General features: G+C 52.9%; 1 protein-coding gene across 1 annotated transcript in view; it reads left to right on the top strand.

Annotated features, from left to right (window-relative positions):
* Window positions 1-324: 324 nt before the first annotated feature.
* Shisal1 (shisa like 1) overlaps window positions 325-25,593 on the top strand; it is a 111,968-nt gene continuing 86,699 nt past the window's right edge. Inside the window, exon 1 of the mRNA XM_075960213.1 lies at window positions 325-622. The gene's annotated coding sequence lies outside the window, so the exon portion shown is untranslated. The remainder of the gene's footprint in view (window positions 623-25,593) is intronic.

The raw sequence follows: 25,593 nt of genomic DNA, 5'->3' as shown, positions 1-25,593 counted from the left end.
TCGGGTTCACCTTTGGGAAGAGGAAACTGAGGCAGGCAGGTCAGAGAAGGGAACACCCCGTCTTAGTTCATCCCAGGCTTTGCCAGCCAATTGTCAGAAGGACCCTGGCCCAGCCCTAAATTTTTTCATAAGGATATGTAGGATCAAATCCTTTAAGATTTGATCACTCCCTTCTAGAACATTCCCAATCAGAGACAGTGCTACCCATAATGGGCTAGTTTGAGTGGTTGGAAATCTCAGCTGGGATCCTGGCGTCTGGGAAAGGGCCGGGCTCTAAAAATAAACCTAGTCTCAGCCTGAGAGCGGCCGGCGTAACTGGAGTCTGAACACAGTGCCTGACACTCACACAGATGACAGTGGCCCCTGCCTGGCTGTGAAGCCCTGCTCTGGGGTAGTGGCCCCTGGGGTGAGCTAGTGGCTATGACCTCTAGGAATATATTCCCTGGGCTCTGAACACCCCCACAGTCACCTGCTCATAAATGACCCAGCATAAGATGTGCAGGCCTTGGGAGAGTGACTGGGAGCTGCTTTGAGGAAAGATGTGGCCTGGCCCTGGAACGCCTGAGTAGCTCAGAGAGTCCGCCTTCCCCTTCTGCTGGACAGCGACCAGCTTCTCAGTAAGGTAAGAAGTGAGGGATTGCTCCCTCGGGAAGGGGCTGCCTGCCGCCCTGGGATAAAAGGGGCTCAAAAGGGAGGCTGGAGTAGCAGCTAGCTAGCTTTGTATAGTTTCAATGTTGGCTCTGCTTTAACAGGGAAGACAAATATAAAATTCCGGCTCCTGGTAGGGGACCTGCTTAATATCCTGTCTTTCACGACTCCTGGCTACCACCCAGGCATCACAGTCTTGTCCCCTTCTGCGGATGTGTGGCTGGTGTGGCGGTACATCTTCAGAAGAGATGCTGTACTGGGGGTACAAGTGGCCTGGGCCTTTGGGAGCACGGCGACTCCTTGCTCTGAAGGGCGAGTAAGTCAAGTCTCTCTGAGGATCTGTTCTGTTGGGGGACAGCTACTGATCCCCAAAGTGACAGAGGCCATTCTGGGCCTGAATCTCCTGCTTTCTGACTCTGTAGTAGTTTTCGGCGGGGTCTGCTCTGGGTGCTAAGCTAGGTCCAAGGGGGCTGATGGGAAAGCACATGACCCATCATGCATTGGGAGCTCAGAAGGGCTGTCAGCGTGGGCTTTCTGCCTTCCTGACTTTCTGTGCCTTGTCCCTGGGCACACAGCATCTTCCCCCAATGGTGAGGCTATTAGTGCCTGATGGGCTCTGTGGGTGCAGGTACCATAGGCAGGCCTGAGGGGCCTGGAATGGGACTCAGTGGGACTGAGGGAAGAATGAACTGTGTTGGTTTTCCTTGTTGGGGAAGAGCTGGCAATTGCCACAGCCGCCTCCAGTCAGACTGGTGAGACAGAAGTGGTGGTGAGGGGCCTTCAGAAGTGTTTGGCTTCAAGAAGGGGCATGGGCCTGGGAGGGAGGTGTTCCACAGAGAAATGGCAGGCAGCCCACACTGGTGCTGGGGCTGGGACTGAGGGCAGGACTAGTAGGCACATGGCTCCTGCTAGAAGTACCCAAGACTCCCATGGCCCACGCACACCTCCCTTGCTGCCCTCTCCCTGTCATATAAGGGCTGGCTCCTGCTATCTGGCTGGTCCTGGACAATCTGCTTACGGGCTCTGGTCTCTGACACTATCCCAGTCCACCTATCCTGACTCCCAGCTCCCACACAACGCCCAGTCTTGGTATGTGACCTGTGTGACTATCATCTTAGCTAAAATTCCAGCACGGACTTGCTCCTGGAGCCAGCACACCTAGGCTCTGTGAGCTTGACAATGCCCTTGGTCCCTCAGGGACACTGTCTTCTCAGCAGTAAAAATGGAGTGAGGCCTTCTTCTTCTCAAGGAGCCAGAAGATTAGCAGCTCAGGGAGAGGAAGCAGGAAGGGGAGTAGAGCGTGTGGGGTCACACCCAGGGAGGAGCTTGCCTTGTGTACTTCCCTCAGGGAGAAGCTCTTTGTGTGCTACCCTTGGGGACATGCCTGGGAAGGAGCATACTTTGTACATGTCACAGTCTTCTATTCTTCTATTCTTTTAGACTTTTTTTGTTTTTTTTTCAAGACAGGGTTTCTCTGTAGTTTTGGAGTCTGACCTGGAACTTGCTCTTGTAGACCAGGCTGGCCTCCAACTCACAATGATCTGCCTGCCTCTGCCTCCTGAGTGCTGGGATTAAAGGCGTGTGCCACCAAGCCTGGCTTGGACTTTTTATTTCAGTCATGGTCTGACTCTGTAAGCTGGGATGCATTAGAACTTGTGACGTAGCTCAGGCTGGCATTGACCTCGTGGTAATCCTCTTGTCTCAGCTGCTGCAGTGATGGCTTCTGTCTTCTGATTAAAGTCTGTGCCTCCAGGGCCAATGCTTCTCAACACGTCATAGGCTGCAGCAGAACCTGGCAACCACACACATTCACATACCCACGTCACACAGACATGCAAACTCACACACAGGCTAGGTGGCCTGCAGTAATTCTGCCCCAGGCTTTGTCTCCTTGACATCAACTTTCACAGCAAACTCACCTGGTCAGGCAGATGGCCTGGAGGCAGCCCCCCACCCCTCCTCCCGCTGTTTCTGCCCTCAGGGTCCACCCAGTTGGTCCCTGCACATCTCCTTTCTATGGGAGAATATTCACGTTGAGGCTCAGTCCAGAAGCCACTGCCAGTTTATTAACCACGGGGTCTCTATCCTGGGAACAGTGCTTTATGTTGGCCACTTAGTTTCCTACCTAATGAAGGTTTGGAGTCACATCCCTTCCCCTTGTGCCTCTGGGTCTAGCCTGTCCCCTAAGGCTGCTCTTGTACCTGCATGGGACTGGATGGAGTTCTGTGTCCGATTTTCCTTGGAGGTTGAGGAGTCGGAGATGGCATGGAGTCAGAACAGCCCAGGCCACAGTCAGGTAGGCTTTGTAAAGGATGCCTGGAAACCAAAGCCAGGTCCTAGAGTCTCAGTGACAGCCTGCTTCTCCCTGATGGAAAGAAACTGGTCCTGAGGCATAATCTGATTCCACTTGCCCTCCAGTGTGAGCACGCCAGACCCAAATGCTGCCGTGTGGGCTGCCTTTGATGAGATCTTGGGGTGGGGGCATGGCTGCCCAACAGAGGGTGAATTGTGCCCATAATTGTGTCCTGGCTCACTACTGCACCGTTCATTTGCATTAACTGCCCAGGGAAGAAGGAACCTTCCTTTGGTCCACATACATCTCCACTACATCGGTCAGCTCTTGAGGCAATAGTGCTGTGTAATGAACAGCCCCTGTGGCTCACAGAAGCACACCTGACTTCTTCTCACTCCTTCTCACTGTGGTGTGGATGCCTTAGGCAGGGATGTTGAATTTCAGGCATTCGGGGGGCCTACGCCTCTCTTGGCAATGGCGAAGAGACCAAAGCAAAGTCTACTAGCCCACTGAAGGCCTGCTCACAGCACTCACTCATAGGGCTACACCACAGGTCACTGAGTTCCTTTGCTCTCCTGGACACCCTGCAAGGTTAAAGGGTAGAGAGAGTAGAGGACAGACAGAGAGGACCCCATCCTCCACACCACCTTCACCTTCTTCTGCTCTCTGATTCATCTACCCCTCTGTCTTTGCCATGACTCCTTGAAGGCAGGTCTGCCCATGCCACTTTGCCCACGGCGGCAGGGCAGGGGGACAGAGCAGAGATGTCCTAAGCTGTGGTTGCAGAGGTCAACAAGTGTGGGGGTTAATATCAATAACTTATCAGGATCTAGAGTCACCTAGGAACAAGCTGCAGACACGCCTATGAGGGGGTTCTAGATTAGGTTAACTAAAGAAGGAGGACCCCCTGTAAATAGCAGGCAGTGGTCTGGGGTCCTGGACTCTTGAACCCCAGCGTACATCTCCCTCTGCTTCTGACTGTGGATGCAATGTAGCCAGCCCGCCTCATCCACTGCCTCTATGCCTTCCCTGCCATGATGGACTGTACCCTGGAGCTGACACCTAAATAATCCTCCCCTTCCTTACGATGACAAAGAGCAAAGTCACGTTCAAAGACGCCACCAGACAGAAACATTCCTCCTAGTGCACAGTGTCCAAGAGGAGCAATGGAGACCAGCAAGCATCTGAGGGTGCTGGAGAGGACAGGAGACTTTCCAGGGAGGTGTCCCCACAATGACAAGATGCCTGGGTCTCAGCAGGCAGAGCAGGAGGGCTGTCTGTAATCTGGTGGTTTTGCTGCTTCATGCTGAGTAAGCTCATCTCTCTCCAGTATGGACTCTGCAGAGGGGCCATCCCTGGGACCCCATCAGAGTCTGTGCCACTGGCTGGACCTGCCCCCTCAGAACTGCTGTGAGCCATCTGGCTCCAGTCCTGGATGCAGTGCCAGGACCCTGAGATGCTGATTCTAGAACTGGAATTGCCCCTTCTTCAATTGCTCATGCCAATGCAGCCTCAGAGGCAGCGACTGAGCTCTGGAGAGTCAGCCAGCCCGATGAGTAAAGAGAGACCCGTAGTTCTAAAGGTCACTCACCAGCTCTGCTCCACATTCATCGGCAACATAAAGAATCCACGGCTCCGTGTCCTTAATCAACGAAGGTGTTTAAATGCCAGTCGGTGCAGACGGCTAAGACTTATTCTTCCTGGCCAAATACTCTCTGGTCCCCCAAGATCTCAAGTTCTAGGCAGAGAGTTGACACTGGACATGAATCTAAGACCAAGGCATTTCTGTGAGGTACCTCCTTCTCACACAAGCCTTCTGGTGAGACCCAAGAGGTAGGAGCCCAGGGTCCTTGTGTCTGGTGAGGGTATATTCTTGGCATGTTTACAGCTCCCCAGAGCCTCTGTTTATCCTTATGTGGAATGGGCTGATGTTCTCTGCTTGGGTCCATTCTCCAGGAGGGCAGAGAGAGTTCGGAGGAGTGAAGAAGAAAGCCACAGGGAGAGTGGGGACAAGGGTGAGTTGAGGGGGAATATGGAGGGTGTCCCTTGGGGGCACAGAGAGAGAAGGGACAGGTGGCTTCACATTGTAGTTACCATGTGTTCAGAAAGTGTGGGACTCTGGAGTCAGGTCTGGGCATAGCCCTAGACTGCTCCTTGTCACCATGAGAGCTTGTGGTCACTACCTCTCAGGGCTCTCGTGGCGGCAACGCCTATATCGCCGCTCAAAGTGAACATGCAGAACAGGAGTTGTGGATCAATTGGGAGTGTGCTTACCTGGCATTCGTGAAGCCCTGGTTGTGATCCCAGCACTCTGAAGGTAGAGGCAGGGGGATCAGGAGCTCAAGGCAATCCTCAGCTACAAAGTGAATCTAAGACTAGCCTGAGTTATGTGAGATCTTGGCACTCAGGAACCCTCCCCCTAGTCCTAGGCAGCAATGTCCCTTTCATAGCAGCTCCTAGGGGGCAGGTCAGTCTTGGGATCTTGGATAAACATGGCTTCACTTTGGGTACTTTGGGTCTGTAGTGTGATGAGGCTCAGCTTCCCTTTGATGGGTTTTCAAATACCATCTCTTCTAAGAGAATAGTCTGCTTGTGGGATGGTGTGGAGCCAGCTTCTCCATGTGGCAACCACCCACTGAACTCTTGGTTAGAAGCAGTATGGCGACTGCTCACTGAGTCTGTGTCTTCCAGGAAGCCCATTTGACTCTGGAGCAGCAGACAGTCGGAGGGGACAAAGGGCCCAGGGCTTTCCTGGGTCTCTTTCCTCCCTTCCCAGCTTTCCCTGGGCTCTGCTTTAGACACACACCCTGAGCTATGCCAGGGGGACAGGAAGGCTGACAAGCTCCCAGACTTGTGTGGGCAGATGGGTCAACGGGGGTCCTCTTGAGGTACATCTGAGTTCCTGGAGACAGGAGCAGATGGCCCCCTGTGTGGGTCACCTTTACTCTCTTCTCTCCTCTACCTGCCTTCTTCTCTGCTGACCCCTCTCCCTCTTCTCCCTCTCTCATCTCAAGTGGTTTCTTCAGAGATTCAAATGCAGGGCATGTTTTCCCTTCTTGATTTGAAATATGGCTGAGTGGGGCATTTTTTTCTTCTCCTGTCTCACAAATGTGCAATAAAAACCACTCGCCTGAGCTAATTGAGTTGTCCTCAGCCCTCCCTGCGAGGCCTCTGGCCCTCCGTCATTTATGCCTATCCTCCCCGGCAAGAGGTATTTAATGCTGGGAACCTGCCCTGCCGTGTCTGAAGGTCCCGCCTCGGTTTCTCCTTGTCATCAGGTGACGGCAGTGCTGGTGATGATGGTGAGGGACACACAATGCTTATCCTTGTCACCTTTTTCAGAGGCCCCTAGCTGGGCATCTGTAGCGTGGACCTCCCCCTCCTCTGTCCTGTGGAGCCCTGCCCTGGTACACTAGGGCAGAATGACTGTTAGGGTCTCAGATGCAGGTGACTCTGTCAGGTCTGGGGGTCTTACTGGTCACCTTCTTCTCCTAGCTTCTTCCTTCCAGAATATAGCACCTGCCCTTTCCCCTTCAGAAGAAGGGGACCAAGGTTGAAAGAACCTCACTGGCCACTCAGTTCATGGCAGCAACTAAAAGGACCAAGCATGTGTTGTGCTGACCCAGGAAGAGCAGCCCATACCCAGACACTACAAAGCCAGTCTTTCGTCTCCCTCGGCTGTTCCTTGGTCCTTCCGTTGACCCTGCTATTCCTGTTCCAAGGACACCGTCTTTCTGGTAAATAATTAGACCCCCATTCAATTGTTGCCTGAGGGCAGGAGCAGTGACTGATGGGGACTGTGGCATGGAACCTGATGAGCAGGTAGCCTAGGCCATGAACCCCGGCAGCACGGGGTTCACAGCGCAGGAACTCTGACCATCCACTTTCCCCATACAGTTGTGTCGCCCCTTCAATCCCAGCACAGTCCTGAGGCCTCCTGGTCCCTAGATCTCTGAGACACAGAATTTGAAGAGAAACTGTGGGTAATAGGACTGAACCAAGGGAAAGGGCAGAGCTGGGTCCATTCTAGAGCCTTCCTCTCTGTGTGGCTGAGTCTCCTCAGTTAGTAAAGAGAAAGGTAGAAAATCATTGAGGAGGGCTGAGGTGGTATTCAAATGATATGCAAATGAACCTGAATAGGCAAAGGGGTCTGAGACAGCTGCTAGAAGTGGGTAGTATGTATGTATGCATGCATGCATGCATGTATGTATGTGTGCATGCATGTATGTATGTATGTGTCTGTCTGTCTGTCTAGTTACAGAGTCTGGCCAGAGCATGAGAGATTCTGGAAGATCTACAAATCTGCAGGCTGGGTAGAGAGGAACCTGGTCCCTCTGGTCCTTTGAGAACATCAACCCAAGGGTAGAATCTGCTGTGGCCCCTCCTGGTCCTATGCTGTTTCCTTGGCTGGGGCCCAGCACAGAGTCTGAATAGACGGCTGGCAATTATTTGGGATTAGGTAATATAGAGAAGATTCAGAAATTGCCCTGCCTGGTGGCTGTCAATCTCTACTGTGCCCTAACTGTCACTCTAGAGTCAAGACCCAATCCCTGCTAGCTAACTTACCTCAGAGTCCAGCTCCCTGAGCCTCAGCTGGTAGCCCCAAGTCAGAAGTCCTTTCACTAATTCTGTGCCAGAGCCCCGTGCCATCATCCTTCAGTGAGCCCCAGCACTGTGTGGTCCTGTCACCAAGCCCGCTCTGAGCTTCCTCACAGGGTGACTCCCAGCTTTCTGATCTCCTTGAGATCAGTCACTCGGAAGGAAGAGCTGTAACTGGCAAGCTCCACTCGCCTGCCAATTAGCCCTGTAGATCTTTCGAGAGAATGCCGCCCACGATGAAAGCCTAGAAGGCAATTAGGGTTACTGCGCCTCCTGGTTCTCACCTCTGTTCCCCACAAGGGCCACTTCACCAAGGATTCTGAGCACTGTTGTGGCTGTTGATGTTCTGGGGCCGAGGTCAGGGTTTCAAGGGTGGACCAAGGGAACCAGGGCCAAGGGGACCCAAAGTGGCTGGCTCAATCTTGCTGTCAAATCTGGGCTCTCACAGCAGGGTGCTGAGAGAAGTTTGGGGCTGAGGTGGGAATGGGCCCATCTCCCACTCGGTGTCTTAGGATCTTGGTGAGTGACTCCGGACCTTGCCAACCTGTGATCAGAGCCATAAAAGCTGAGAGTGGTATCAAACATCTGTAATTCCAGCACCGAGGGGACCCGGAACAGGGGCTGCAGAACGTCTGGCCTGTGGGTCTACTGGGATGGTTGACATGGTCTAAAAGGCCAACACAGTCAGCAGTGACAGCCCTTAGTAAGCAGCTGCTAAATGACAGGCAACTCCGGCTCATCATGGACCCGGGCAGGTCCATCCCTCTTCTCCGGAAGCAGGAGAAGCTCTGATTGCCAGCCTGCTATTCAGATCTCATGCGATGACATGGCCAGATGTTCGGCTGTCTATAGTGCTGCGCTGACAGCAAAGGAAGTGTCTAGAACCCATATGTGTTAATGAGCACGTGGTGTTGGTCCCAGGAGCTCTGTGGTCTCTCAAGGGAGGTACAGCTCAGGAGGCAGGAGGATAAGCTTTGAATGAAGACTGTCTTGGCTGTATGACTGTGTGATTGCTCTATGACCTGAAAGTACCAGGTCTATAGAAGGTTTACAGTGCAAAATCTCCCCTTTCGCCTACCCAACACAGCACAAAGCTGGGGGCAGTTCCTCCCTGGCCTTTTTTTTTTCACTCTGGTACATCCCACACTCTGTAGCCTGTGTTTCTGGTCCATCAGCTGCCCTCATGCCCACCACAAAGCCTTTCCCACCCTTCTGGGCCTTTCTTGCTTCTGCAGCTCCTTCTGACTTCTGCCTTCTGCCCTGCTCTGTCCCAGAGACTCAAGGCCCCAGCTTTGAGTATGCTTCCTTCAGAACCCCAGCATCTCCAGCCCAGGGAGCCAGGGACACTTAGTCTGAGATCTGGGCTACTGAACAGGAAGCAGGACTGGCTGTTGTCACCTACCTCTGTGCTCTGGGGGTCTCCAGAGACCCAAGGCTTCTGATGCTGTTTTGGTGTATTTACAAGTGGACTGCCTTCTATTCCCAATGAAGTCCTGGACTCGGTTGGTGCCACTGCCACCCTTGTGGGGATGGGTTTATACTTCTGCCTTTGTCACCGGCCTGCAGGCGGAGACTGTAAGAGGTGATCTATTTCCTGATGGAAGCAACAAGGGCTGCCCATGAAAAGCCAGCAACCTAGTTCCGGTCCGAGTTCTGCTGTTGACATGTCCTCTGACCTTGGGTGAGCTAATGCCCCTCTCAGAGCCTCCACTTGGTTAAACACAATGAACACAATTGTACAGGCCCATTTCAGGGAGTCAGGGAACAGCCCATGTCCCATGCTTGGTGTGGGCATAATGCAGAGAGCATCTGCCTATAGTGACCATCAGACACAGCCATGAGTTACACATAGCGCTAGGCTTGTCACCAAGCATCCACGGATGCCGTCCAATCCCGGGTCAGAGCATTCTCCTGCCTCACCTCCTTACCTGCTCCGTGTGACAGGGCAGTCTCCCACATCCTCACAGCTTCTCTGCGTACCACACCTCCCACCTCCCCAAGATTCACCAATCAACGCTTCCATGTCCTTTAGGCTCCAGGCTTCCTGGATGGGTTTCCTCTTTCCAGCTGCTTCAGGGTCTCAGCGGTTGTCTCAAGGTCACACTACTAACCACGTCATCTCCTCCCTCAGAGGGTTGATCTTGGTAACTTGACTCTTACAGAAGGGAGTTCAGGCTACACCTTACTAGCTTCTCAACTCCCCTCTCTTTTAATTTAAAAAGTTACACCTGAACACGGCCATGAGAATTATATGTGTAAATCTCACAGATAGTGTAAAATAGAGTGTGCCAGCCTCCCCCAACTGCTCCCATCCTCCACCCAGGCTCTCTCCCTCAGCCTAAGGCTCTTGTCAGTTTGAGCTTTGAATCCTGTCTGTTCTCTTCATACCTTTAACAATGTACGTCCACACATCTTACCAGCTCGGCATCACATCTGGGTCCCCTGCTCTGTAGCGTGACTCTCTCCATGCCCTGATCCCCCCTCATCTCCTGTTCCTCCCCCTCATGGCGTTTTCTTCCCTTACCAACTCTAATTGTTTCCATGATCTCAAATCTAGGCCATATATGCCTGCCTGACTCCAAAGGTCACCTCCTAATTCTGCCATCCTCCTCTTCCTGTGGCCTCCATCAGCCAGATGGTGCTTGTGACGTCAAGGACCATTCCCTGCTTCAAACTTTCCAGCACCCTCAAACAACACCTCTGGTCAAGGCTGGACTCCAAATCCCCAGGGTCCTGTGCCCAGCAGACCTGAGCCTGGGACATCCGCTGAACTCATTCCGCCCTGACACCCCTCCTGTCTCGATGCCTCTGTGTGTCCTGTGTCTGTCCCACCAAGCAGCACCACCCCTGCCTCAGTTTCCTTCAGTTTCTTGGGCTTCTACCAACTGCCCTAGTTGCTGTGATAAACACCATGACTGAAAGCAGTCAGCAGGGGAAAGGGTTTGTTTCCACTTATGGGTTACAGTCCATCAAACAGGGAAGCCAGGGCAGGAATTCAATGCAGGAATCTGGAAGCAGGAGCTGAAACGGAGACCATGGAGGAGTGCTGCTTACTGGCTGCTCTGAGGCCCATGGACCAGGACTGGGCACCGGGAGGGACTCAAAGCGTCACTTCACATTAGCATAGAAACCCCACGTTGTGCGGGGAGATTGGCATGAAATTTGTGTCGGTGCATGGAGATAACACAGGCCCCAGCCAGCACCTAGGACTCGTGTGTGGTCCCCTTAAGTGGATATCACAGAGGACGCCCGCTACTTCCTCTTGTCTTCCTTTCTATGCCCTCTTCTCTCTTGTGGGAATTATCCCTATCTGATCTGCTTCCTGAGAACAATCAGGAAGGAAGATGAGATGTGACCCGGTATTCCCAGACTTTGACTATACAACTGAGAGCTATCATGCTGTGTGACCTTTGGAAAGCTACAAAACCTCTCTGAACTACACAGCTCTTGCACCTATTATATCCCCTCTGCCAGGAGTGACAGTGTGGGCTCAAGGGGTGACAAATGAGACCAGAGTCCAAGAAGGGAAGGTGGCTCATCTGTGGCCGAGTTGGTAGTTGGCAAGAGTCCATCACCATTGCCATCCTGCTAGTCTCTGCCACTGGCCGTGGGCCCTGAGCTCAGCCCGTCAGCATTCAGAGGTAATCATCTAGTGTGATTAATGTCCCTCCAGTCCTGAGGAGAGACCACGGGCTGTGGTCATTGTAACCAGACGTGTGACAGCCGATGGCGCTAATAAAAATCATTAGTTCCCGGCAGCCAATCCTGAGAAGGGATGGGCGGACAGGCTGTTTGAATTCTGTCACTCTGTGTTCTGCTTTTAATCAAGAACATTTTTAGACAACTTGTCAGGGAAATGCTGTAGGCAGCCCAGGAAAGAGCTAGGCCTGCCGGAATCTCCTACTCTGATGGAGCCCCGGGCTCAGCCCCTCCTGTCCCACCTCCCCAGCAGGGCTGGCCAGCTGCCTCTACCACCAGAATGCTTGGGGTGAGAGCAGAGCTAGTTTCTCAAGACATAAACCTGCCCGGGCCCCTCTCCCTAGAGCCCTTCCCTTATCCTCCAGTTATCCACACCAAAGCCTCAACTCCTTTGAAGGCCTGGGATCTGCTGCTGTACCCAGCCGCCTCTCCCTGACTCCTGCAGTCGCTCCACCATCCTCCAGTGACTCTCCCTTGGCCCACGCTGTTCCTAACACCTGGGACACCCCCGTTTCTCCCCTGTTTAGCTCCTACATGTTTTCCACACTGCCTCAGTTTCCACAGGAAGCCCCTGCTAGCCCCCCCCAGCACTGCACCTCTCTCACCACATCTTCATGCCCCATCCATCACTTGTGTCTCCCCCACATCCTACCCTACCCATTGGTGCGTATGTCAGTCTCTCCGTCCTCATCACTCAGGCCTGAGCGCCCCTCATGAGAGGCCCCTTCCTGGCAACTCCTGCAGCCCAGAGTCTGGCCTACCGTGGGTGCTTATTGCGTGTGCATTGACAAACAGGGCAGAGGAGACACATGGGCACCAGTGCAGCCCTGCCCTCCAGGAATGCCGGGTGACAACAGACACAAGACCTCAGGAGATGCTGTGTGAGGTTAAAGCGAGTGGGAAAAGAAGTGGGGATCGGCTGATGTGCCTTGGCCGTGCATAGTTCTAGGTTCAGCCCACCTCCTTGGATCTTCCCTACTCAGGCAGCTCTGTCTCCAGAGGCAACCCAGGGAAGCACACTGTGGCCATCAGGGTAGTCTTGCTGTAGACCCACCACTGTTGGGCAGCACTCAAGCAGGAGACGAGGGCTTTATGGTCTCTGCCTACCTTTTGGTTGCTGCCCCTGTGAAACCACCTGCCATAAGGACTTGGGTGAGCCTGTCATCTTTCCACTATCTGGGACTCTGGTCTCCTTCATTTCCTTGACTCTTTGCCCTGAGGATTTTTGTACTCAGGGTCTGCCAGCAGCCAGTGAGGACCACCCCCCCCCCCCCAAGCTCCCAGGCAGTGCCTTCCTGAAGGGATTTTAAGGTGGATTGCTTTCCTTTTGTTGTGTCCCAAACAGCTACAAACTCAGGGGTTTAAACATCCCTTTCTGCCGGAGGATGGTTCAGGGACAGAATGCTTGCCTAACAAATGTGAGGCCCCAGGTTCTACACTTGGGCCACTCATTCCAAACAAACAAACAAACCAACCAGCCCCAGAACTACCTCTTCTCCCAGCTGGCTGTGGAGGAGGAGCCTGCCCCCCCCCCAGCCGAAATAAAGGCATAAGCAGCTGCATTCCTCTGTGGAGCTTCTGGAAACTCAGGGGTTCTGGAGAAATCTGCTCTTTAAGGTGGAGGACTGGGTCCACTGTGTCCTTGCTGGATGGAGGCAGAGGACTGTTCTCGGCTTCCAGAAGGAACCTGTGGTCCCCAGCTCACTACCTTCTCCCTGCCCCTGCCATAGTGTCTGGGCCCACAGTGGAGGTCACATCTGCCCATCTTTTCACATCACCCTCCTTCCTGGTTCCTGATCCAGGGATTGTGACTAACCTAGCCTTGGGCAGGCGGCAAGGCCCGGTTTTCCCACCAAGAGGCTCTTCCCTCAATCCAGTTGGAAAGTCCCTTTGTCATAGAGGGGTCAGTCACAGGTCCCCCCAGGCCATGTTATGACGACATGCAGTTAGAGGACAGGGTCCCTGCTGGCCAGGGCCTTATATCCTAGTGAGGAAGAGAGAAAGCCCATGGCTGCCCATGGTGGGTGATCCACACTCACAGCTTCTGGGGATTCAGGTGCATATACCATTGACAACACTTTACAGTGAGCATGAGCAGTGAAGACCACAATGTCACTGCCCGGGAAGTGGACCCTAAAGGTCTGGGAGCTGGCCAGACGTCCTTGCCTGTACTGCGAATAGCCTCTGACATCACTCACTGTGGGGATTAGCACTTTACAGTGTATAAGACAGATCTGCTCACACCTGCCTCTGAGTTAGACCTTATCTGCAGGGTCACAGTCATCTAGCTGTTAGCAGCAGGGGTGGGGGCACAGGAGCTCAGCCTGAGGACTTTCTTACTCCTCTCTCCCCACCCCACATCCCCAATAGGACCCAGCCACTGGGGTCCCTAGCTCTTCCTCAAGCTTGTTTGGCTGTTTCTGGGTCCTAGAAGGCACCCCCACCCCCCTGTTCCCTTCAAGGCAGACTGTTCTCATCCTTCTACCTGCTGGCATACCTGAGAGAGGTCAGGCCCAGAATCTCAGGAGAACCTGGGGGTTTGCGTTATTGGCCCCACAGACGGGCAGCCTGGAGCCAGGGGAAATCAGTGATTGTAAACATTGGAAAGGAGGGCAATTAGGGAGGCGCTCTCTGCTCCCCCCATTAATTCCAAGCAAGTGCACTTCATCTCTCTCTAGAGCCCGCAGGCTCCTCTCTGCACTCAGCTTAGCACCATGAGCCTTGGCCAAGGGGTACTCAGCTCTGAGGGCGGAGGGAGCTGGAGGTAGGGTCTGTCTGAGTCAGGAAGGAGACAGTTGCACTGGATGAGGTCACATTGCGCTCCTAGTGTATGACCCTAAACAGCTCCAGGCTAAGCCAGTCTCAGGGACACGGGATTGTGTAGATGGGCTATGGGACATCGCTTGGGTTCAGTCTTCTGTGTTCGTTGCTGCTCTCAAAGTGGAGTGTCCACGTGACTGTGTCTGGGGCCAACAGCAAAAGTGGGGTGGGGGGTGGGGGTTGACTGAAGGTGACCGGAGCTGGTAGCTTCCCGCAGCAGGTAGATTTGGATTCTGTAAGCCTGGATGGAAAGCCAGGGCAGGAGGAGTGGGCAGAAGGGCTAGCTTGGGTAAAAGGAGGAGGAATAGGAGTTGCACAGAATCTAGGTAGGGAAGGGAGGGCACTGAGGCCTGTGAACTCCCAGCAGAGACAAAGCTAAGGAGGGACCCTAGGCTGTGTCAGAGGCTTCTGGGATCTCTGAGACACATTCAGTACTGGGGCCTCAACCTGGGCCTTGCCTCAGCAAGGCTGACCATGCAAAACTCAAGCACCTCCACCTCTTATGTGCTCCGCACTGGGGTGGGAAAGCTGGACTGTCCTAGGTAACCAGGGAGGGCTCCCTGGAGGCGAAGATTGACCAAGCCTGCACAGCAGCCAGGCCCGGAACGGGGAGCAGGGAACAGTCTTTGTAAAGACACAGAGCTAACCCATGGTTAGGCAGAGAGGCAAAGGAGGTGGCTGTCACCTGTGCTGACCACTGCACCTTCACCTCACCTGTTTCCTTAGCAACTCCTCCCCCACCCCGCAGTTCCTCTGATCCCATCACAGTACAGATGGCGGCGGGGGAGTGCGGAGGTTCAGAGAGGTTAGATGACCACTGGTGGGTGGCAGGGAGGGCATCTAGCAGAGGAAACCTGGGTGTAAAAGCTGGGTGTCAGGCAGGGGAAAGATAGCATCAGGTCTGAACTGTCCCAGGCTGTTCCGGTGGGAGGCGAGGGGAGGAGCGCTGGCTGGCTGAATCCCTGTGCAGAGGACAGCTCCAAAAAGCTCACCCCCCTCCTTTGTGAGTGTGACCATCGTGGGGGGCCTCTCCTAAGGGCCTGGCTCCCTTAGCTGCCCCACGGCACAGCCCACACCTGATCCAGGTGGATGGAGGACGAGGGCCTCCTGAGAGCTGGCCGAGACTGCAGCTCATGGAAGCCCTGGCAATGAGGCGATGATGTCCTGAGCTTTGCTTTAAAACCCTTAATGGATTTTTTCCACTCCATAAAGCCGCCCTGCGGTCTAGCAACGCTAATTGAGATCTGGGATCAAGATGAATGCTCTGAGGGCCAGCCAAGCTGAGTGTCGGTCCCCAGGCCCAGCCGCTTCCTCCACCCCCGCCCACTTCCCAGTGCTTTAACGTCTCGAGGAGTCAGGCAGCAGGTTGAATTGCTATCTACCTAGATGGACGCGCACAGGATGGTGGACCCAGCTGGTGTCCCTGACCACCAGCGACCTGCCTCAGCTTGCAAATGAGGGTGTACTCTGCACTTACAGCAACCCGATAGACTGGGAGCCATCCCATGTGTCATACCATCCCATGTGGATATGGAAGATCAGAGGCACCTCCAGCCCAGGAGCCCCCCCTCCCACACACCCAGCTTGTGCATGTGCACCCTGAATAATGGGGTGCTCACTGCCAGTCTTCACTATCCTGGTGCCACTGGTTGTCTGTGGGTGATGGCGAAGGCGTTACACCTGACCAGGCCTCTTTGTGTCTCTGCCTGTATCTCATTCTCACACACCTGGTTCCAGAGGCCGTAATGGTGTGGGCTACACATTCCTCATGGCTCCGATCACACTGTGGGCTCATTCTTCTCCTGAGACCTCATCGTGTGCACAGAGGGTGTGGATAAGGGGAACACGGAGACACCAGGTAGGATGATTCTTTTCTGCAGTCGCAAGCCTGCCTCACCCTGGCAACCCTGTCTACCCCTTTGCGCCCTCCATTGCACAAACCCTACGGTAACAGCACCAACAAGAGCAGAGGATACACCTTACGATCTGCAGGCACTGGTGCTATGCTGGGCAATTCATGGCTCCTCTTCCCTCTTCTTGGGGAGCAGGTGTTCAGGTGATCTTTATTGGGGGCCTCCCTGCCATGGCTGAACTCGGTTGCACAGCAAGGGGCCCATTCTTGCCTTGCTCACCTGCTCCAAGGCTTCTCCTCCTCCTCCTCCTCCTCCTCCTCCTCCTCCTCCTCCTCCTCCTCCTTCTCTTCTTCCTCTTCCTCTCTGCCTCTTCTAGCTCGCCTCCCTCCCAGACCTAGAAGGCACAGGCAGAAGCCACCCGAGCTAAGTGTCACCCAGCAGCGGAGGCTGCTGGAGCCCATGACCTGCTGACAGGAGTCAACAGTGAAGACAGCTCAGACACACTGTTCCCACCTCTCCAAAGGGTCTTGACTCTGAGAAAGGACGCAGGCTGTTTCCTGTTCACCCCGGGGTTCTTCTCTGGCCTGGGCCCAGTCTATTGCATTTGATCTGTGATAATCCTAGTCTTGAGTGACTTGGGGTGAGTGATTTGTAACTCTCTGAGCTTCACTCTCTCAGTTTACTTACCTATGAAATGGGCTGTCAAGAGATCCCACAGACCATTCGTGCATGAGTTTTTGATGTGTTCTCTCTGTGGCATCAAGAAAACAGGAGATGTCCTTGTCACCCTCCCAGTACCTGCCCTTACTGGCTGCTCTCTCTGCACCCCTGCTGCCTGTTTTGCCTGGCCCTCCATGCTTAAAGCAATGCATGCTGGACTCACTGAGAAGTCTCAGGTCCGGCGTTATGATACCCAACTTTGTGCTGTTTTGAACATAACAGGACACTTTGTTTCTCTGCAAGCTTTATTGGGGGAATTTATCAATTTCTAAATGCACACCGCAAAGCCTGCTGGGTTTGGGAGAGTGTGGCATGCACAGGTCACCACAGGTGGGATGAGGATCTTCACAGGGCCCAATCTCATTGTGGATGTCTCTCTCTGCTGCTCTTAAGCCTCGTTTCCTTTCCTTGGTAATTTTCTGATGCTTCTGGACAATGACACACTGCCTTCTTTAGATGCATCCTTGGGTGTTCTGTGTTTCTGATGCTTTTGTAAGAGATTTAAATTTTAAAATTGTGTCTATTAGTGAGGGGGAAGGAGAGAGGGGGCAACTCTCCCTGGGGATTTACCAGATGAGAAGGGGATTCATAGTGAAAATGTGTCCTCTATCTCTTTGAAACGCTAGGTTTATACCATCAAGTGTCCCTCCCCAGCTCAGCAGGGCCCCTAGCCTCCTCCTTGAGCACCCTACACAGCTCTGGCCATTCCAAGCATCCGTTGTGTGTGTCCTTGTCTATCTCTTTGCCAGCTGCTGGGAGCTTGGCTTAATCACCCTTCTTCATGATCCAAATAGTCAATCAGCCCCAATCACCACCAGCAATTAACTGGTTAAAGATGTGAGGATTTGATGAACGGTGAGCTGTGCTGAGACACGAGGCTCCTGAAACATTGCCCTGTAGCCTACCCAGGCTTGAGTGGCATGGTGAAGTTAGATGGTCCCCAGGCCCCGTACCATCTGTCCCCTAGGCAGCTGGCTTGCCTGGACCCAGCTCTAACTGGGCCACTGAGTCCCAAGCCTATTGCTCTGCTACTCCCTTGGCTTTGATCTGTCCCCAGCCTCCAAGTATTCTGGGCCAAGCCTCCTCCCACACATAAGTTGGAGGGACTGGGGGAGCCTGTGTTAACAGCACTCTGAGAAATCGGGAAGGCAGCTGTCACTACTTGTGACAGGGAACGTGGGCTGGGGTCACCTGTGGAGTGGGCTCCAGCACAGAGGGTGTTGAAGGACACAGAGTGCACAGGGCTGGAGAGAAGAAGCAATGCAAAGTCGCCCACTGAAGACTCCTTCACTAGGGCCCACTCAGAGGTATCATATGAAGACTTTCTGAGGACCTGTGATGGGTTTGGGTTCCGAGGAGGAACTGGAAGAAGGGATATGTAGGGCAATGTGGACTGAGGCATAAGGGCTCGATTCAGGATAGTTGATTCTTCTAAAGTTCCAGAAGATTCTTGGCTCACAGCTAAGCTGCTAATCACTTCCTATAACTTCTAGGCCATGATTGTGGACTCTTTCTACCTCTCAGATCTTGGAAGCTGCCATCACATCCCCACTACATATCCATCACAGCTTCATCACATCTTCATCCTCATTCCATCACAGCTTCATCCTCATTCCATCTCATCTTCATCCTCATCCCATCTCATCTTCATCCTCATTCCATCTCATCTTCATCCTCATCCCATCTCATCCCATCTCCATTCCCATCCCATTCCATCCCATTCCCATGCCATTCACATCCCCATCACATCATGTTACATCACATTTCCTCCCATGCCACCCCCATCCCATCCCATCCCACCCTATCCCATCCCATCTCATCACATCCTCATCCCCTCCCATGCCCATCCTCATCCCCGTCCCATTCTATCATATCCCATGCCACCTCCATCCCATGCCACCTCCATCCCATGCCCATCACAACCCATCCCCATCCCTTCCCCATCCCATTCCACCCTCATCCTATGCCTATCACATCCCATCCCCATCCCTTCCCCATCCCATTCCACTCTCATCCCACACCTATCATATCCCTGTCCCATACCCCATCCTATCCCCAACACTGGTCATGTTCAGAGCTTCTGTTCCTGGAGGGCTGGGAAGGAGGAGGCAGGCTTCAGGCAACAGGGGAAGGGAAGAGCCATCAGCAGAAACTGGGTCCATCCAGCAACACCCTGGGTGGGTTCCCCCAGTCTCTCTCCTCTGATGGTAACAAAGGTACACTTTCTGGGGGCCCAATGGTACCCAAAATAGGTCATATTCAGGCTTCTGTATCTATCATGAGTGGACAGAGCCCACTGAGAGGTAGTTCACTGGTTGCTTACAGACAAAGCCAATTTTTTTTTTAGCTTAAGAAAGTTGTATCTGTATCTCTTGCTCGCTCGCTCTTTTATTTATTTATTTATTTATATTTGAGATAGGGTTTTGCTGTAGCTTTGGAGCCTGTCCTGGAACTAGCTCTTGTAGATCAGGCTGGCCTTGAACTCACAGAGATCCGCCTGCCTCTGCCTCTCAAATGCTGGGATTAAAGGCATGCACCATCACCATCCAACTTCAATCTCTTTTTAAAAAGAGTTTATTTGCAGGTGGATCTCTGTGCATTTAAGACCAGCCTGGTCAGTCAGAGCTAGCATCCAAGACAGGCTCAAAAGCTACAGAGAAACTCTGTCTCGAAACAGCCCTCCCCCCCAAAAAAAAGAGTTAATTTTATTTTATGTGTATGTCTGCCTGTGTTCACTTCTATATATCATGTGTATGCTTGTTGCCCGTAGAGACTGTAAGTGGGTAATAGATCCCTTAGAACTGGAGTTACAGTTAGTTGTGAACCACCATGTGGGTGGTGGGAATCGAACCCTGGGCTTCTGTAAGAGCAGCAAGTGCTCTTAACTGCTGATGTATCTCTCCAGCCCCATCACACTTAGAAGGTGTCCCCGACCAGGAAAGGGGCAGGAACCACTTGGTGGCTCCTGGTAGCCTAGGACCTAGGCAAGTCTAGTTATTGGACCCCTGGATGTTCTGCAAGCCCTACCCACTGATGGCCTCATCTCCCCAGGAGCTCCCAGGGGTTCTCTTTCTGTGCCTCTGATTGGCTAAGCTGATCACATGATCACCATCTCCTGATGAGACATTTCTAGTAAAAGAGAAAAGGCTTATGATAGTGGGCTCCCCACGACAGGAAGGGGCTCAGGTGCCTCATGGCTTCAAATAATCTGGCAGACAACTGGAGTCACCCCGGCAGAGGTGTCTTGTCACAGTAACACAGGCATCCCTATGGGTTGGAGCCTATAGCCATTGTCTAGAGCTGCGGGAACAGGTGACCTCATACCTGAGGCTGGAAATGACAGACTTTCATCTTCTCATGGTGTTGGACTTGGAAACCAAGATCGAAGTGTCAGCAGAATGGGCCCCCTCCAAAGGCCTCAAGGAGAAGCCTTCTAGACTTCCCGTCCCTTCTAGGCCCTAGTGGCTGCCGTGCCCCTGTGTTGCTCCAGTCTTTGTCTTGTCATTGACTTTATATCTCTTCCATGGGCCTAGGGCTCCCCAAATCCAGCATTTTGATGAACCACACATGCCAAGAGCCTGTTTCCACGTTCTTAGGTGGCTTTAACTGCCAATGTAACACAATCTAGAATCACTTGAGAAGGGAGCTGTAGGTGATTGTCCAGACCAGACTGGCCCGTGTGTGTCTGTGGGGCATTGTTCAACTGCTAAATGACATAGGAGGGCACAGCCCACTGTAGGTGGCAGCATTCCCTAGACAGGCGGCTCTGAGCTCTGTAAGAAAGCTAGCTGAGCACAGCTGTGATTCCTGACACCTGTCTTCAGCTCCGAGTCTCTTGGCTGGAGGTAGCGCTGTGTGGAGCGCAAGCGGTACTGCCTTGAGCCCCAGTTTTGGCTTCCCTCAATGATGACCTGCGGCTTGGAAGTGAAAGCCACACCAACAGTTTCCTCCCCTAAGAATTTTCGGTCACAGTGTTTGTCACCATGGCAGAAAGGAAGTGAGAGGTGAGAGCACCATGCACGCTCACACTGAGCTCCCAGGTGGCGTTGGGACACCCTTCACCTCATACAGGAGCCTTGTGGGTGTTCACCAGGGAGCCAAAGGAAGTGTGCTGTCACACATAACTGCCAAAGGAACCATCACACCTTCCACACAGGGTCCTGCCCTGGGCCACCAGCTCCAGCCAATTCCTCCAGAACCAGAGCCAGGTCACTTTCCCCAAGGCCACCTTGTGGGATACTGTACTTAGGACTGTTCTTGCCAGGGGCAGCTGTAGTCAGTTCCCACCTTCAACCAGGAAACTGGTTCCCGATGCTCAAGCATCAACACTTCATTAACGATGCCAATGGCATCTGGTTTGAATGCTGCTGGAGAAAGGCCACAAGGGCTAAGTGAGAGCCAAAGGGCCTGGTGACATCCTCCGCAAGAAACTGCCAAGCACTCCTAAATCTCAGGAAAAACCAAACATCTCAATGGGATTCACAAAGCTCCTCAGCCTTGTTTGGGCCACCCTGCGTCTTTCTCTCCTGCCTCAGGGCCTTTGCACAGGCTTCTCCCAGCCTGGCCTTTCCACCAAGCTGCTAATCCCTGACCAGTCCCCTCAACTCTGAGGCTCTTTGCTTAGGCTGGTGCAGGTCATTGAGAGCTGCCCTACAGATGCTGCTCTTCCCTTTGTAGCTGCTTCTGTGACCATGTGCCTCAGGTAAGAGTTAGTGCATGTATGGGTATCTGTATGTGAACATGCATGTGTGTACATGTGCCCATGTGTGTACGTGTGTGTAAATGGAGGTGGAGTTTTTTTTGTAATGGCTGCCTGGTTCCAAATAATCACACAAAAGATTATGTTAATTGTGAAATGTTTGGCCTATAGCTCAGGCTTATTTTAACTGGCTCTTGCAACTTAAATTAACCCAAGTCTATAAATCTACATTTTGCCACATGGCTTTGTGGCTTTACCTGTCCTCTAGCACATCTTGTTCCTCTGGTGGCTGGCTCACATCTCTTTTGACTCTGCCCTTCTTTCTCCCTGTATTTCCATTTGGCCTTCGCACCTCTCCTTATTCTGGCTGGCTATAGGACTATTCAGCTTGATTATTAACCAATGAGAGGAATACATATTTACAGTGTTCAGAAGGATTATCCCATAGCACATGTGTCTCTGTGTGTATGTGCACATGCATGCTAATATGTTTATGCATGTGTGTCAGTGTGTAAGCATATGTAGCACAAATATACAGGTGTGTGTGTGCATGTAAGTATGAATGAGTATGTATGTATGTGAGAGCATACGTGAGCATATATGTGCATGTGTGAGCCTGCGTGTGTGCATTCGTACGTGTGTGTGTGTGTGTTGAATAGCCACCCCTTCCTCTGTACAAAGAACCTACGAATAGATCAGAGCTGAAGCCCAGATTTGGCTTCTTCAAACTGTCATTTATGCCGTGAAAAGATGTACTTGCTTCAAAATGCTTTTGAAGACCAGAGTCTCTTTTCAGTGTCCCTGGCTTAGATGGAAAGGCCTGTCATAAAGGCACAGCTCTGGAAGTGTGGGACACTCAGATGATGGGGAAGAAAGAGTCACTCTGCTGAGACGGCTCTGCCGACCCCAGCTGACCATGGTTAAGGTGGGCTTTTGGTCTCCTGGGACACGGGCTGGCTCTTCTGTGGCCACAGTCTTTGCTCTGCAGTGCCCCAGCCCCTAGTCTCAGTTGATTTCCTGGAAATCCAGGGACCTGCCTGACTAACACAGCCCTACTGTGGACCAGGCTGTGGTAATGGGTGACTGCCTTGGGCAGGGGGACACATTTCCAGCTCACAGAGAGTCACCAGCTCCACCTCTGCTGTATCTTCTCATGCTGGGGAACCCACTCTTCGGAGGACTCTGACCCATAACCTAGTCACCTCCTCTCATCAGCCTAGGGATGTGAGGACCTCCACAGATGAACATGGGTATCCCAGACACTGGCTCTGGAGAGCTAGAGCCATCAGGCCAGATGTCTGTCTGTCCTCTTCTGTCCCCAAGGACCATCTTTCCCTGGAGCCCTCATATGGGATCAGGGAGACAGCAAGAACTGACTGGGGTTTTCTTCTCTTCCCTCCTTTTTTCTTTGGTGACCTTATCTTCTGGCCCCTGGTGGCCAATGCACCCCTTCTCCTCAGCTTTCCAGGATCTACTGGCTTTCCCCAAATCCACACTGATTAAAGACTGGACTGAGCCATTGTCTAGTGGCTTCTAGAACAGTGCAGCTCCTGGCCATCATGGCATGTAGCTCTTGAGTAGCTTGTTGTCCCCACCCTCCTACATGGCTCCCAAAACTTGCTTCAGATGTGGACAAACACAGCCAGGCCCTTCCTCTAGCCTCACCATGGTTCAGCTGGACAAGCAGCCAAACTCAGTCCCATCACAACCCATCGCCTCTGCTGAATGTTTCAGGTAGCCATTGGTTGTGGCTTCTGCCTGAGCTATATCAGTCAGAGACCCTGGAAGGGCCAGTCATACAGGGTTGCTCATCTCTGAATGAACTGCCGACGCAAAATGCCTCCCCTCCCAAGCTTGCCTGGTTATACCTTCCCATGGTACTGAGAGATAACCACGTTACTACACAAAGTCTCAAGGAAAAGAAACCTTCCTGGACAGGACTTGGCGCCAGTGATTAAGGGGTTCATAGACAACTGAGGGCTTCAGCTAGTGTGTGAGCAAGCCAAAATTCCTTGAGAATGGGAACCAGACCCAGCTTGGCTTGTGGAGCATGAGCAAGGGGTGGGTGTGCTGAGAGTGTCCCAGCCTTGGCTCTGGCTTCTTATGTGGATCTTAGAGGGTCTTCTTCCCACACACAAAGCTCTTGTCTTCCCAGGACTAAGTGAGTCCCCAGTAGCAGAGGATGGGATTCAGGTAGTTCTATCATACGGGCTCTACCTTTTGTGTATCAGGAGGAGAAGGGGTGTTAATGACGGATAATGAGGTCTTGATCTTTTCATCAGTGAAATCGGAGGTTCTACATCAGGGCTGTGGCCTCTTTCTGCACTCTTTCCCATCTCTGGGTCAGCTCAGAGCCAGCTGGTTCCAACCCCAACTCCAGCCTCATCAGACTGAGCCAGGGCGGGATTCCCGGAATGCCCTGGGAAGGCTCTGGACACTGTCCAGGTCACACCATCCGCTGATGAAACCTTTCTCATTCAAAGGGAGCCCTTTCTTCACCTGCCAGCACCCCAGATCCAGTGGGAGAGGCTCTCTCCTTCTGGAGTGCTGGAAGTCATCAGGGTCAGGGCTGTCCTGGGCAGAGGGACAGGGTATGGTCACCACGGCCTCAAGCTTGGAAGTAAGCCTGTCTGGCCTTCAAAGCCACTAGGACTTGCTGGTAAGCAGATGGTCCCATTGGAGGTTCCTTGAGCCGACTCTGGAACTGCATAGGGACCAAAGGAGCCGAGAGACACCATACCTGGAAGTCTGAGCCTGCTTTTGTCCCTGCTTCCAAGTCATAGGTGGGCTTGCAGGGCCGCCAGCCTCTGCTTCAAAGTCTGCAGCTCTCGCAATGGAAATCTGTTTCCATTTACACCAGTTCCTCTCAGATGTCCTCACAGTACCCTGAGGGTGTTCTGGTGGGGACAGACAGAAAACGTATTTATTTATTTATTGCACAGACCTTGTAGCTATTCAGCTCCAGAGCCACATGCTCACGTAGTCACTCAGCAACCAGGTGCTGAGAGTCAGGAACCAATGGGCTCACACATACACTGAAGTTCTGACACTTTTTTTTTTTGCATTTTCGAGACAGGGTTTCTCTGTGTAGCCCTGGCTGTCCTGGAACTCACTCTGTAGACCAGGCTGTCCTCAAATTACCAGAGACCCACTTGTCTCTGCATCCCGACTGCTAGGATTAAAGTGTGCCATCGCTGCACAACTTCTAGCTATGTTTTGAGTGATTACCTGTGCGGGTCGCTTGCACCTCTGGACTCCATCTGCAAATCTGCAAAATGGGCCTGGCCACAGTGGACACTGGATATGAGTTAGCATAGATTAGGGTAGTGTCCAGTGTTTGCTGCTCAGTGTTTTTCTGCCATGGAACTTTTGGGGAAGGCGGTTGCAGGGACATGGGGGAAGTGGAAAGTCACTGTTCCTGCCTTTGTGATGCCCAGGAAACTGGCAGACAAAGCTTTGGCCGGTCCAGAAGATAGTGTGAGCCTGGATGACAGCGGTCTCATGGAGACATTGCGCTGTGCCCTCTTGTTCTGTCTTTTCTGGTGGTGTTTGGAAAAGAAAGCCCCCAAATCCCATCACCCTCTCCTGACCAGGAAGCCACGATGAGACTCACCCTGCTTCCCCTGTGCCTGCATTAAATCTGTTTCCTGAGGTCAGTGAATTAATCCCAGCACTGAGACTAACTGCTACAAGCTCTGGGGTGTAGCTCTTCAGCCTGGAGAGCTAAGCCAGGATGAAAATACCCGCTGCCCTCAATTGATAAGAAAACACATATAATAAAAGGTAAATTGGGAGCCAGCAACCCCTTGGGAGGCCACGCAGTAAGTACCTTAGGTCCCCAGCCCTTCCTCCTCAAACATAATTTGTAGATCAGTCAGGTTTGAGCTGGTGCAAACTGTATCAGTGCACCCCATTTCCTCAGTGGTTTTGTGAGCAGGATGATGTCACCGTGAACAACTGTATGCCTTGAGCTGCTTCTCGTTTTGCATGGCTGGGAATGGGCTCTGGAGCCTCACACACAGTGGACAGGCTTCTACTGCTCTGTGGCATCCCAGCCTGGAATCTCAGGGTGTAAGGGGAGCTGGCTGATGTCAGGGAGACCCCAAGGTGACCACCAGAGGCTCTGACCCTCCTCTCCTCACCATCGTGGTACCCAATCCCCTCCCCACTGTGGTCCCCAATCACCTCCCCACTGTGGTCCCCAATCACCTCCCCACTGTGGTCCCCAATCCCCTCCCCACTGTGGTCCCCAATCACCTCCC

The sequence above is a fragment of the Microtus pennsylvanicus genome, chromosome 2, assembly GCF_037038515.1.
Source record: "Microtus pennsylvanicus isolate mMicPen1 chromosome 2, mMicPen1.hap1, whole genome shotgun sequence".
In the NCBI taxonomy this organism is placed as follows: domain Eukaryota; kingdom Metazoa; phylum Chordata; class Mammalia; order Rodentia; family Cricetidae; genus Microtus; species Microtus pennsylvanicus.
This window is presented reverse-complemented; position numbering and strand designations above follow the sequence as displayed.